We start from the raw sequence: 13,116 nt of genomic DNA, 5'->3' as shown, positions 1-13,116 counted from the left end.
CTTTCCTAACATTCCATACTTTCCCATCCTGGGTAACAACACTGTTCTTGCAGACCATAACTATTTTAATGGGATGACCAAACTTGGAAACTCCTTTCATTAACAAACCAGGTTTCTTGATTCTAACCCATTCTCCAACAGAAAAATCGGGTACTTTCACTTTCATACCAGAGTCAAACAAGGCCTTCATCTTATCTTGCTTAACTTCAATGAGGTCTGCAACAAGGTTAAGATCAATGCAATCAACAGCTTTATTGGCTTTCTTGATCCACCACGGGCCGATATAGGTTCTCTGACCTTCAAAAGCCTAAAAGGACTCACCCCTGTAACAGAATGAGGGGTGATACAGGACATCCACAATCTCTTTCTTACTGCATCTTTCCAAGGCACACTAGACTTACAGGTAGATTCAATACAATCCTTGAGAACTCGGTTGAAACGTTTTACCTGTCCATTTTCCTTTGGTTCATAAAGAGATGTGGTGACATGCTTGATACCAGACATATGGAGGAAACACTCCATCTCCTGTGACACAAGTTGAACCCCGTTGTCTTTCACAAGAACCTCAGAAAACCCCTCACATGCAAAAACCTCTTTAAAGAAAGTGACAATTACTTAAGAAGTGGCATTTGCTACAAACTTCACCTCTGGCCATTTAGAATGATAGTCAATCATTACAAGTGCAAAACGTGCATTAGAAGGCAAATGATTGAAGGGGCCAGAAATATCAAAAGCCAGCTTCTGCCAGGGAAATTCATGCCAAGGCACTGGCTTAAGAGGAGCTAATGAAACCCTAAGCATCTTGTCACTGCTGATGCAGTCGGGGCACTCTCTAACAGTTCTATCGACCATTTTGTCAAGACCTGGCCCTAATAAGGTGTTTCATTGAGGACATGCCAAGATGTCCTTGATGGCCAAGCAGTAAAATCTTGTTCTGCATGGAGGCAGGAGGGATGGCCTTACCCGCCTTAAAAAACAGGCCAGCACATTCTTCAATCTCATCAGAAACCTGACAAAACAGGGAAATGTCAGCAGTGGCAGACTTCTCCTAGGGCCAACCTTTTTCCAAACACTCCGTGATGCGTGGACATACAACATTGTTACTCATCTCTGTGACCCACTCAGATTCAGAGAAACTCGTTAGAAATAAAATCTTTGATGGAGGCAACAATGTCAACATCTTGTTCATCATGGGGAGTACAATCACTAGGAGAAGGCAACCTGGATAAGAAATCAGCAGTGACATCACTCGTCCCAGGGACATAAACAACCTCAAAATCATATTCCTGTAATCTTGATGTGAGTCTGGCAATACGAGCCGTAGAATTCCATCCCCCCCAGGAGATAAGATCCCAACAAGGGGCTTATGGTCAGTCCTAAGTAGAAATCTGTTACCCCATAAGTAGTTGCAAAAATCTTCAATGGCCCAAATACATGCTGGTAATTCCCTCTCAATAACAGCATTCCTTCTCTAAGTAGCCGAAAGAGTCTTTGAAGCGAAGGCCACACACCACTCTTCCTTACCAGAACACTGACTCAGCACACCTCCTAACCCATAAAGGCTGGCATCGACAGTAATGATGCATTTTTCCCCCAAACAAAAAGATTTAAGGGTAGGAGCATTCACAATCTCTTTTTTAAATCTCCTTAAAAGCAGTTTCCTGCTTATCAGACCAAACAAATTTGGAGGACTTCCTGGTCAGCTCTCGGAGAGGCTTCATTTTAGTAGCAAAGTTCTTTATAAATTTACTATAGTATTCACAGAGTCCTGCAAAAGAAAGCAGTTTCTCTCTGTTGTCGGGAGAGGGGGAGTTAATGATGGCGTCCACTAAAGACTTTTTGGGCACCACACCATCACCCGAGACAGTGTGTCCAAGATACTCCACCGACTTGCAGAAATATTTACATTTCCCGCCTTTAAGTGTCAAACCACTTTTTCTCAATCTCTTGCAGACTTCCTTGACCTAAATGATCATCTTGATTCTTGGAAAATATAAGAATGTCGTCTTGAAAACACTTGACAAACTCACTGACATCCTTTACAAGCATTGGCATAGCCAATAGGTCTCGCTTTTGGGACCTTATAAGTATTTAGTTTTGCAGCAAAATATCCTTGGTGTAACAACATCAGCTGTTGCATGGCTAAACCTTGTACCTTATAAGCGTTTAGCCATGCAAAAGTTGATGTTGTTGCACCAAGGGTATTGTGCTGCATAACTAAATACTTATAAGGTCCCAAAAGCGAGACCTATTGGATATGCCAATGCTTTTTATGCAAGCTGCCACAAATTAACCTGTAGGCGCAGATTAGCATGTTGGTGTGTCAGAAACTTTTATAACCGTATATTGTAGGTGCTTATGTATGATTGTGTTTTACTAACAACATTTAATAGAAGCAGGAGGGGCTGACAGAGGTAGGAAAAAGGAAAAGAAGTGAGGCAGCAAGTGAGGGACAAACCGGATTTTGTGTGTGCAAGAAGCCATTAACTAACCTATGTATTAGAAAAAAAGTACTGCTAACTATGTGTTTCAGTGCAAAAAGTATTTCGGTACAATTTATATTTAAAAGGCAAAAGTAAAAGGAGGAGCACATTAGTATATAGGTACTACTGTCTTTTTAAAATATGTTTTATTAAAACAGTATTGTAGATTTGCTACAACCTTTACGGAACTGTAAATATTGGGTCGCTCTTAGAAGGTTGTAAATGTAAAACATCAAATAGAACAGGTACATGCACAGAAGGCGCCTTCCAGTCTGGCTGTTTTTTTCCTGCTCGCAATTGTAATGGAAGCTTCGAAGGGGACAGGTAAAAGCGCAGCATGTGGCATACGAACCATAGCGTCTAATTGACGAAGCAGAAAAGATGGTGTTGAAGATTAGCCTAAGGAATTTGCCTCCTAGACAGTAAACAGGTTTGTAGGGCACAAGTGTGTTCTGTAAAAGTATGTTGCTAGATAAAGGTATATCAGGTGGCGCATTAGATGTGAGGGGTACACCACATATAAGTATAAATAAAAACAAAACCAAAAAATAACTGGCATGCCACAAAGCAAAAGCTAACCATAGCGTGTGATTTAATTAACTAAGGGCGTACAATTGTTTATGCGAGACAAAAGATCATACAATTAGGCTCGGAGACAGCAGAGAAACTGCTGAAAGATACATGTGTGTGTAGTATCCTGGTTTGTTATGGTTCATGATGTGCCAGTGGAATGCTGCCTGAATGATGCAAGATGGAATGTTGGGAGTGGGAACTTACAGTTGGAGAAGGGCTGAGCGCCTGGCTGGCTGCTCCTGGTGGGGTTTATTTACAACTAACCTACATCCTGTAACAAACTTCAATAAAGCTACTTGAAACTACTTCTTGGATGTGGGCTTGATTACTACAGTGTGCTCTTACTGTAAATAGCCAGCTACACGGTGGCTAACATTAATGCACAACTAAAAAAGAAAAGGACTGTAACAGGAATAGGCGGTGTTAGAAAAAAAAGTAAACAAGTGAGGAATACAAAAATTACAGTATAAAATAATAGCGGCATGTATTACAGTAGTAAGGGCCTGATAGAGACGAGCAGGGAGGGAGCGTGCAAATAAAAGGTGCAATGTAATAAGGTGTTTGAAAAATTGGAGTGCAGAGCAAAAAAAAGCGTAATAAACGGTATCTGCGTAGGCATGCAGTATTTGAAAAGCGAACACATAATAAAAGCAAACGAGGCCTGATGGAGTCAGAAAACGCATTGCGGAAGACAACTAGCAAATAAAAGCGGAATGTGATAAAGGGAAAGGGACGTTATAGAGGCAGGGAGGAAATCAAGGAACGAGTAGCAGTTTGGTGATAGCAAGACATCATTGTGGTAAAATGGAGCGGTGCATAATATTTGGAAAAAGCAGGGGCCTGATAGAGAAACGGAAATAAGGAACGCGTAAACTGGAAAGCAAATAGGAGCGGCATGTAGGCAAAGCATAACGGGCGGTAAAGAGAAGGCAAAAGGGAGCGCACGGCCGCGAGATGCGCTTGTGGTGGGGGAGGGGGAGGAGCGTTGAAGCGCGCGCTTGGGAGAGCAAGTGAGAGGAAAGCCAGATGGCGCCTGATCACGCACTGTAAGGGTGCCTGCGGGCAATGCGAGGAATGCGCGTTACTGTGCGCGTAACCGCACGCTCTAGGCCACACAAAAAGCTGTGGTCGCCTTTTTAAAGCCCACTCACTAAATGTCTCGCCAGAGCAGCGCATGCGCTGGCTCAGGCGAGACCTAAAAATATGATACATGGCCCTTTGGAACACGGATGCGGCCGATGCTAGACCAAAAGGCATCCTTTTGAATTGAAACAGACCATGAGGTGTAATAAATGAAGTAAAATGTTTAGAGTCTTCCGTGAGCTCAATCTGGTGGTACGCAGAGTGAAGGTTAAAGGTGGTAAAAACGCTGGCACCATCTAACATGCACACCATCTCATTAATATTAGGAAGGGGGTGGCAATCAGTAACTAAGTTAGCATTCAACGCTCTCATGTTAACACACAATCTGAGACTTTCGTCAGGTTTTTGGGCCAAAACAATAGGGGAAACCCATTCATATGACTCAATTTCTTCAATTATGCTACTTACAAACATGTCATACAACATCTTTTTCAACTCAGTTCTAATACTGATGGGAACTCCTCAGAGTCTCTGCTTAATGGGCACAGATCCTTTTTTAACCTTGATCATGTGTTTGAAACCCTTAAGTTTTCCTAAATTTTCTGAGTACACATCAGGAAATAAGACAGGAAAATCAACAGAAGTAGGAGTGATGGAGAGGACGGAAACAGGTTCTTTCTCCCTGGGGTTTAACACAATGCCAAGCTTGGCCTGGTCACGCCATCCTAGAACATTCACACCCTTAAAAGCAATGTACTGTTTAATCAAAGCAGTACTGTCTTTAAATTCAATGAAAACTTCCCTAAAACCTAAGAAGTCAATGTTAGAACCATCGAAATTCTGCGCCACAATGTCAGGTTTACACAGGGAATTCAGATCAATAAGATCCCCAAAAGATTCCGAACAGTATCTTTCTGTGATAATGGTCCAGGGTGAAAAGGAGTGTCATTAATTTGAGTTTCCTTCCCAGGATTGACACAAGACATTTAGGAGGATCAATTTTGTCGTTCTTGGAAGTATCAAAGGAACCACGAATAGAGACCACAATACCAGTCTCTAAATTGCCCTGAGAGTCATCACACATAGGTATATTTTGAGATAAACAAGAAATGTTACCTTTGGAGTTATTGGAAAGTGAAGAAGAATTTTTCTTGATGTCTTTGCACATCTTAGAGAAATGGCCCAATCTCCGCACTTACTACATTCTTTTCCATTGGCAGGACAAAGTGGAAAAGAGGTTAAGTGACCGGGATTACTACACCAGTAACAGTAAAAACATTTAGTGTTGGAATTGCTCTTGTAGTTGGAATTGAAAGAGCCCTTAGAATTACCTGGGGTGACACTACTAATTTCACTAGGAGTAGGAGATTTTACTTCCTTGTTGAGAGACTTCATCCACTTTTCGGACTGTTCTAATGCTTTAGCCGTGCTAATGGCAGCTTCTAAATTGGGGTCACCCATTATCCAAATTTGCTCTTGAACTTTTTTACTTCTTACATGGACAATGATTTGATCCCGATCATCTCATCAGTGATTAAACCAAAATTGCAATGTAAAGATAATGCACGGAGAGCGGTCAGAAAATCATCAAACCATTCCCCCTTCTCCTAGGATCTGGTAAAAAACGTAAACCTATTTAGGGCAACACTGGTAGTAGGTTTGAATCGGTTTTCAATATATAAAATAGCTTCATCATAAACATTGTGATCACCCCCAGACCTGACAGGAGGAAGAGTTCCGTAGACTACTTGTCCTTCAGACCCTAAGCAATGGAGAAATATATTCTTCTTCCTTTCTGCAGACATGCGTTCTCCATCAATTGCTTTTAAATAAGTAATACATTCTTTTTCCATCTAGTCCATGGAATAGGAGGCTCTCCTTTGCTCTGTAAAAATTTGCTAGGTGGATCAAATTGCATTGTATAAGTGTGTGAAATGCAAGTTGCAATAATAGGTAACTAAGACACAGGAACGTATTGCAAAATGACAAGTAAAAGTGTGCTTGTCACTGTGAACAAAACCACAAGCAAGATAATTTGTCAGTAATGTAAATAATAACTGACAAGGTGTGCCTGTCACCGCATATAGAACAGGCTATGATGTGGAAAATAAAAACAAAGTGTCTTTTGTAAATTACAAATAGCAAGGTGTGCCTGTCACCGCAACAGAAACAGGTTTCCTACCTGAAACCAAGTCGCTTAGCTAAAAGCTATGCAAGGGAAAGTAAATGAAGTTTCAATACTCTGCACCAAGTAAATCGGGACCTTGCGAAGACTGCAGGAACTGTGAAGGCAGTAACAGCTGAAACGTAGAAACGTCACCTTGTGATGTCTTCCCAGAAGAATTGCAAAAAATATTCACATGCAGTAACGGCGATGTAAACTGTTGTTCTAGATTAACAACGAAACCACTCCAAAATGGCCGCTGGCATAATGACGCTCGACGTGGCTTGCGCAAGGAGCGTGATGACGAGAGGGACACAGCCGTAGGATTAGCAGGAAAGCAATCACAGAGAACTCCTGGCAGCCGTATCCAGGAAACCACAGAGAAGATACTGGATGACGGCACAGTACCGCTAGCAGGGAAACCGTTGATCCGCGAAGAAGCCAAAAATGTGCAAAAATGCAGCAAAAATGTGCCGGAAAAGCGAGGAAAACGCGGTTTCCACAGAAACAGCAGCAAAACCACCAGAAGTAAGAAGAGGTGCTCCAGAAGATAAGAAATACTACAGGAACACGCAGAAGACGTCACTGCACCTGTACCGCTATGGAGATGTAGCTGGTGAAGTCTTCTTTTCCTTGTCGCCACTTATAAAGATGGACGAATCCAGGAAGGTGAGTAAAATCAAGTTTATTGTAGGTGCGGCACAGTACATTCGTACATAGTAAAAAGTAGGCAGGAACTGCCGTGTGATAGCTTTGGAACATGGAACTAAAGTTGTACAACACAGGTACACGGTTCCATGTTCTAAGTACAAGACAAATCACGAGGGAAAGGAAAGATAAGGGGGAAGGAAAGGGAAAACAAGGGACATGGAAAATGTAACAATTGTGCAAACAATCCATGAAAATACATGGATGGAAGAACACATGGAAACTTTCAGCGTATTATATACACAACATAGTGCTTTTCAAAGTCGTGACTAACAGTACACCATAATTCACTTTAATCAAGTGTGCTAAAACATTCTCCTTAAAAAAACATAGGCGTCAATCAACCATGTAGGTCATTTTCAAAGATGTTTTTGTAAAACATAATTTTTATTTTTAGACAAAAGGCATACACCATTCACCACACTTGTCATTATTTCTGATCATAAATGTACCACAAGTGTAATTTTTTTTTAACTTTCTCCCTTTGCTACTCCAAATTCGCTCCCCACTCGATATTCCTTACTTTTCTCACTCAGACCCTTACTCAATTATCTCCATTGATTTTTCTTCAGTAGCCCCTCACTCATTAGCGCATCCAATTGCGCTCAATCTTCTGAAACATTTGCTTGTCCACCTCCTTACAAACTCACTTTCTCTTTCTCACCCCTCAGTCGCCAGGTCTCACCCCCGATTCATCTACTCAAACCCTTATTCACCAAACAAGACTCAGTCATTCATTCATTCATTTGCTCTCTCTCACACATCTTCATGAACCCTTTTCCACTTACCTTATCATACATTACCACCCTTACTCATCAATGCACTCCTTTAGAGACCTACTCACTTACCCAGTCACTCATACACCCACTTTTTTCTCATTTAATAAGGAGGTAAATAGATGTAAAGTGGCTAAAAGTCTCTTCTCTAAAAACAAGGACTCAAAATAAGGTGACAATACGCTGGCAAATATTCTCGGAAGCTCCCTAGACAAAAAAATCTATTTTAGTCAATTTAGACTCAAACATTGTAAAATAATGACACTTCAGATGTAAAACTGTTGCTCTACAGTCATTTGCCGTTTAAACTTTTAAAAAAAGTACTTGAATTTGCTTTTCATTTAACGACCTGCACTTTATCTGCACTGTATTTCATCTGTTTTAATCCAGTACGTTACTGTTACTGTGACTTTGTAATTGACACTGCAACTTTATCAAACTCTCTGCTCTGATTGGACCAAAGGGGAACCAATCCGAGACATGCCAGGAGGAACCTGTTAGACCTCCATGACACTTAATGACGGCAGCAGCGTGAACACACAATGGGCATTTCGGTGCGCCAAAGGCAAGCCCATCTGCGCCTGGACAGCCCCAGGGGCCAGGCATCCTGTCCCTCACAATTCCCACAGGTTAGTTCTTTGCCCTTCTAAACCTCGCACACTCAGGAATCCCCCCGCCCCCATGGCTTTGAAGGGAGTATGGTTTGGCCCCAAAGGAATTGTGTTTCAGTTGCAGGACCTGCAGTTTTTGAGTCAGTTCACATGAGCTTACCACTAGGTCGCTCTCTCAGACCCCCTCCACGGTTCACAGAGTACAGGTTCTACAGAATTAACTGTCATTTCATAGTCAGGCACCATGCACCTGACATTCTGCTTCTTACAGTAACTTTGTTGGGCAAGGCCACAGGAGCAAAACCTGCCTTAGCATTCCCCACTGGCTACCATTTGAAGAATTTTAACGGAACCTGTGGTACAGGATGTGGCATTGCTGTATTCTACAAAGATATGCTCGTTTGTAGCCTGACCCAATTCACCATCGCAGATTGCGAAAGTGCCCTCTTTAAAATTTCCCTGAATAGTAATTTTATTTTCTTGGGGCTTCTAGAGTATCGTCCCCCAGGCCGTTCCAACGCGTTCAGGGAGGCACTGGCCAATTGTACTGCACCAGTGGTCATCAAACTGGCCAACGTTAACATCCTTGGTGATCTCAATCTTCATCTGGACTCCACTCATGACAGCGATATTACTAACTTCATAGACAACCTTGCCGCTATGCAGTTAACCCAATTAGTCACTGGCACCACACACTCTGCTGGCAACCTCTCAGACCCGTTCTTTTCAAATCTCAACTCCTTACGGGCCATGACCCCTCACCCCATGACCGAGACCGACCGTTTCATGATTTCCTGGTCTATCAGCTTGCCTCATCAAGCGTATACATTGGTCCCCGACTTGATCCTCAGACGCCCTTGTCACAAGCTCGACCTCCAAAAATTGGAGCACTTTAGTCAGGCTAGCCACCCTCAGCTGGCCTCCAGTTCAGAGGCAGCAAACAACACCCTACAATCCTGGCTCAACTTAGCCATAGATGTCTTCATCCCTGTCAGACAAGTCTCAGTTAAGAAAGTGCATGCTGCCCCTTGGGTCACCGAGACCCTTACCTTGGCCAAAGAGATTTGTAAGGCCTTTCAACGCTCCTGGAGAAAAGCACATGATCCGTCACTAAAAATACAATACAGATCAGCCATCAAAACTTTCCACAAACTGATCATGAAATCTTGGGCAAAACATTTTGTTAATAAAATCAGTAATGGCAACAACCCTGCTAGAGAAATCTTCAATTTATTGAATAGCCTCACAAAACCCGTTCTATCAGCAGTCCCCATTGAAGCCTCCAGCGTACACTGCAATAAACTGGCAGACTATTTCACTGGCAAGATGAAGGATATCTACTTGCACATTTCCTCCGATGTTCCCCAGGCAAGGTCAGATGGTACAGTACTGTCAGTAGACAGCAATCCTATAGCCCTGCTGAACTCTTCCCCCCCCCCCCCATTGCCTGCCTGCGTTTCAAACCCATTGAAGCCAATTTAAATCCAGCTCACCCAAAGATCCGCTTAAACCTGATCTGTTCCTCAAGCTACAGGACTTTCTCCTCCCCCTCTGTTCAGAAATGGTTTATCGCTCTCTGTCATCTGCTTCTGTACCTGGCCCATGGAAGCATGCTAAAGTCATGCTTCTTCCGAAGAAACCGTCTCTGGACGCCACTAAGCCTGAAACCTACCGTCCCATCTCCCTCCTACCTATTCTTGCCAAGGTAACAGAGAGACACGTCAATGGTATCTTGGCCACGTTCCTGGAGGATAATTATATCTTGCACAAATCCCAAAAACGGTTTCAGGCCTGCAAACAGTACGAATTCTGCACTCCTCACAGCTACCAAGCAACTTCACAGTGCCCTGGATGAAGGCAGATCCTCAACCCTGATCCTGCGTGACTTGAGTGCTGCATTCTACACGGTATCTCATAAACCTTTCCTCGAGCGCTTACAAGGCATTGGCAGAGGTGGGTCCACACTGCCCTGGTTCGCCTCTTTTTTATCCGAGTGCTCTTTCCAGGACATCTCTCCAGCTCTTTGCTCTCAACTTCATGCTTTACACTACTGCATCCCCCAGGGTTCTTCATTGAACCCTACCTTGTGCAATATATATATTCAACCTTTGTAAATGTAAATGTAATGTAAACCTTTGGCACAGGTCGCTAAATCTTCAAGGCTTGCTCTGGTATCGTATACTGACAATACCCAACTCGTTCTTATACTCTTTGAAAATCCAACACGAGACATGGACAACTTCCAAAAGGGAATGCTTGCTGTTGCAGAGGGGATGACCAATAATTGTCTACGCCTGAATGCGAATGAAACAGAAATACTTCTGTTAGGCAAACATGCCCACTTCTGAAGCAACCACTGGTGGCCTACCTCCCTTAGGCCTCCCCCCAAGCCCAAGTTCTCAATCAAAAACATAGAAGTCTGGATGGATAACACCTTAGCCTTTGAGGCACAAGCCATATTGGTAGCTGGCATTTGTTTGGGGCTCTTGCGAAGCCTTAAACCCATCCTGCGCCTCTTAGACCCATGCACCAGACAAATCATTATTCAGACAGTAATTCTGTCCCGGCTAGATTATTGTAACATTCTGTAAATAGGAGCCAACAAGTCTGTCACTAGAAGACTTCAGCTAGCTAGCCTATCCTAGACGCTTCAGCTAGGCTGCTATTTTAATACCCCAAAATCCTGCTCCGCCTCCAGTTCTCTTCGCAAGCTGAATTGGCTCCTTTTGGACAAGGGCATTCACCTTAAGACCCTGTGTATCGCCCATAAGAACCTTCAGACCCAGGAGGGCCCCATCCTGCCCAACCTAAAAAAAACATACCTGCCCTCGCCTTCCTTGCGCTCAGCCAACTTCAAATTAGCAATTGGTTCCACAGTCAGGAAAGCAAGGAGAGGTGCCAGCTCCTACCATGCCCAGGACCCATTTCTCTGGAACTCAGTTCCTCTCTTTATCAGGAAAACCAAGAACCATCTGCTTTTCAGGAAATGCCTCAAGACATGGCTTTTCACCACCTAGCCCTCCACGCCCCTCCCTTTGGGGTGCAGACAGTGGCAGCTCTTTTCTCCAATGGGTCCTGCGCTGGGAAGCCTCATTTTCATAGATAGACAGGGGTGGGTACAGGCATAGGTGTGCTTATAGATAGGAACATCTGCTTGCCCGGGGCCTTTCGGCAGGGCAGGGCAGGACCTTTACTCTGGCACGTAAGTATTATCAGCACAACCAGCTTTCAGTGAACACGTAACTTCTGACTTTGCAGAAAGTCCCTGCCGAAACACAAAATGGGGGCTAGTAGACAAAATGGCCGAAAGCGGAGGCTAACTTAGCAGAATACATTTTTTACCGTTTAACAGTTCCTCCTTTTTAGCCTCTGCTAAATACATTTTGGCTAATTAAAAATAAATTTCAAGCACATAAAAACTTTGCGACTATAGAAAACATCAAAGAATAATAAACTAAGTCAATGTTATACTGTAACAGCCGAGGGTGCTCCATCTTCATCGTTCAAGCTTCTCGTATCCATTTTCATAAAACCATCTATTTGTTGCTGAAGCGTATGATGTTCATTAACATCATGAATATTCACTTTATTAGGGATTTAGGACATGCATAAAGAAGTACAGAGGGGGGCATATAATAGGCATACACTGAATACAAAGGCAACAACCTAGAATAGGGCCTACTATACAGGCCGCTATAATAAGTAATTTCCATCCCCATGACATAACAATGCCCCAGAACCAAATAGACCAGGTCCATTTTCCAGTGTCTTGGTGTATTTCAGTCGCTATCTTATGTAACTTGGAGATGGCCTGATAAACGGAAGGTGCGCTGTCCGGTATATAAACGCAACAACTGGCACCTATAATTCGGCATGCGCCTCAGCGGTCCACAAGGATAACATCTAGAACCATACAGTTCTGTAAAACTACAAGTCTTGCTGCCTGGAGTTCCTCAGTGATGTTACCTAAGGCAGCTGTGGTTTGATTAACTACTGCTTCAACTACTCTTGTGAGTCTTCGTATTTTCCTGCTATTGAGAGGCAGACCAACGAAAGAAAAGATACCCCAGTTCACATCTACTTACTCCTGTAATGAGGTGTCACTCTGGTCCACCGCTTTGATATCTATCATTCTCTTAGCCCTAACTAATAAAGAACTGTGAGGCAACAATCTAGTTCTATGGTAAGAGGCTGGAGCTAAATGAACAGAAGGGAGGAGGAAAGATACATAACATATTCCTGACCATCCTTGCGGTAGGTAGAAATAACCCTTATTTCCACAAATAAAATTTATAAGATGGGATGCTAAAAAACTACTGTGATTCGGACCGGTTATAGTCAATGTGGTGTTGCAGTTACTGTTACCTACAGAGATAGGACCATTACTTCTAACACAAAGGGGGGCTCGGGTTTCTGTTACTATTATAATAGGGAATCCTTTCTCTACTTCAGTTCGTGTCTTTGCAAAGACATATTTTGCAGCAGAGGTACCTCCAGCATATTCCTCAGTTTCCCATTCTGACCCCTTTGCTTGTGGGTTACCATCGTCATCAGGGTAATTATTAAGACCCCCTACATCAGTTTTAGAAACGCCACTAATTTCTGCAAGCCACAAAAGTGTGAACCAAGCACGACAACAGCCATTGTGGGAGAATGGGAGCGGGATGAGGGATGTTCCCCCTGAACCCTGGTGTGCAGGCAACAATCCACAAACCCAA

At 43.1% G+C, this 13,116-nt stretch overlaps 1 protein-coding gene across 9 annotated transcripts in view; it reads right to left on the bottom strand.

Annotated features, from left to right (window-relative positions):
- The window catches only part of LOC146809840 (zinc finger protein 567-like), a 182,544-nt gene that overhangs the window by 147,184 nt on the left and 22,244 nt on the right, over positions 1-13,116 (bottom strand). The window lies entirely within an intron of this gene.

This window comes from Triturus cristatus, chromosome 7, assembly GCF_964204655.1.
Source record: "Triturus cristatus chromosome 7, aTriCri1.1, whole genome shotgun sequence".
In the NCBI taxonomy this organism is placed as follows: domain Eukaryota; kingdom Metazoa; phylum Chordata; class Amphibia; order Caudata; family Salamandridae; genus Triturus; species Triturus cristatus.
This window is presented reverse-complemented; position numbering and strand designations above follow the sequence as displayed.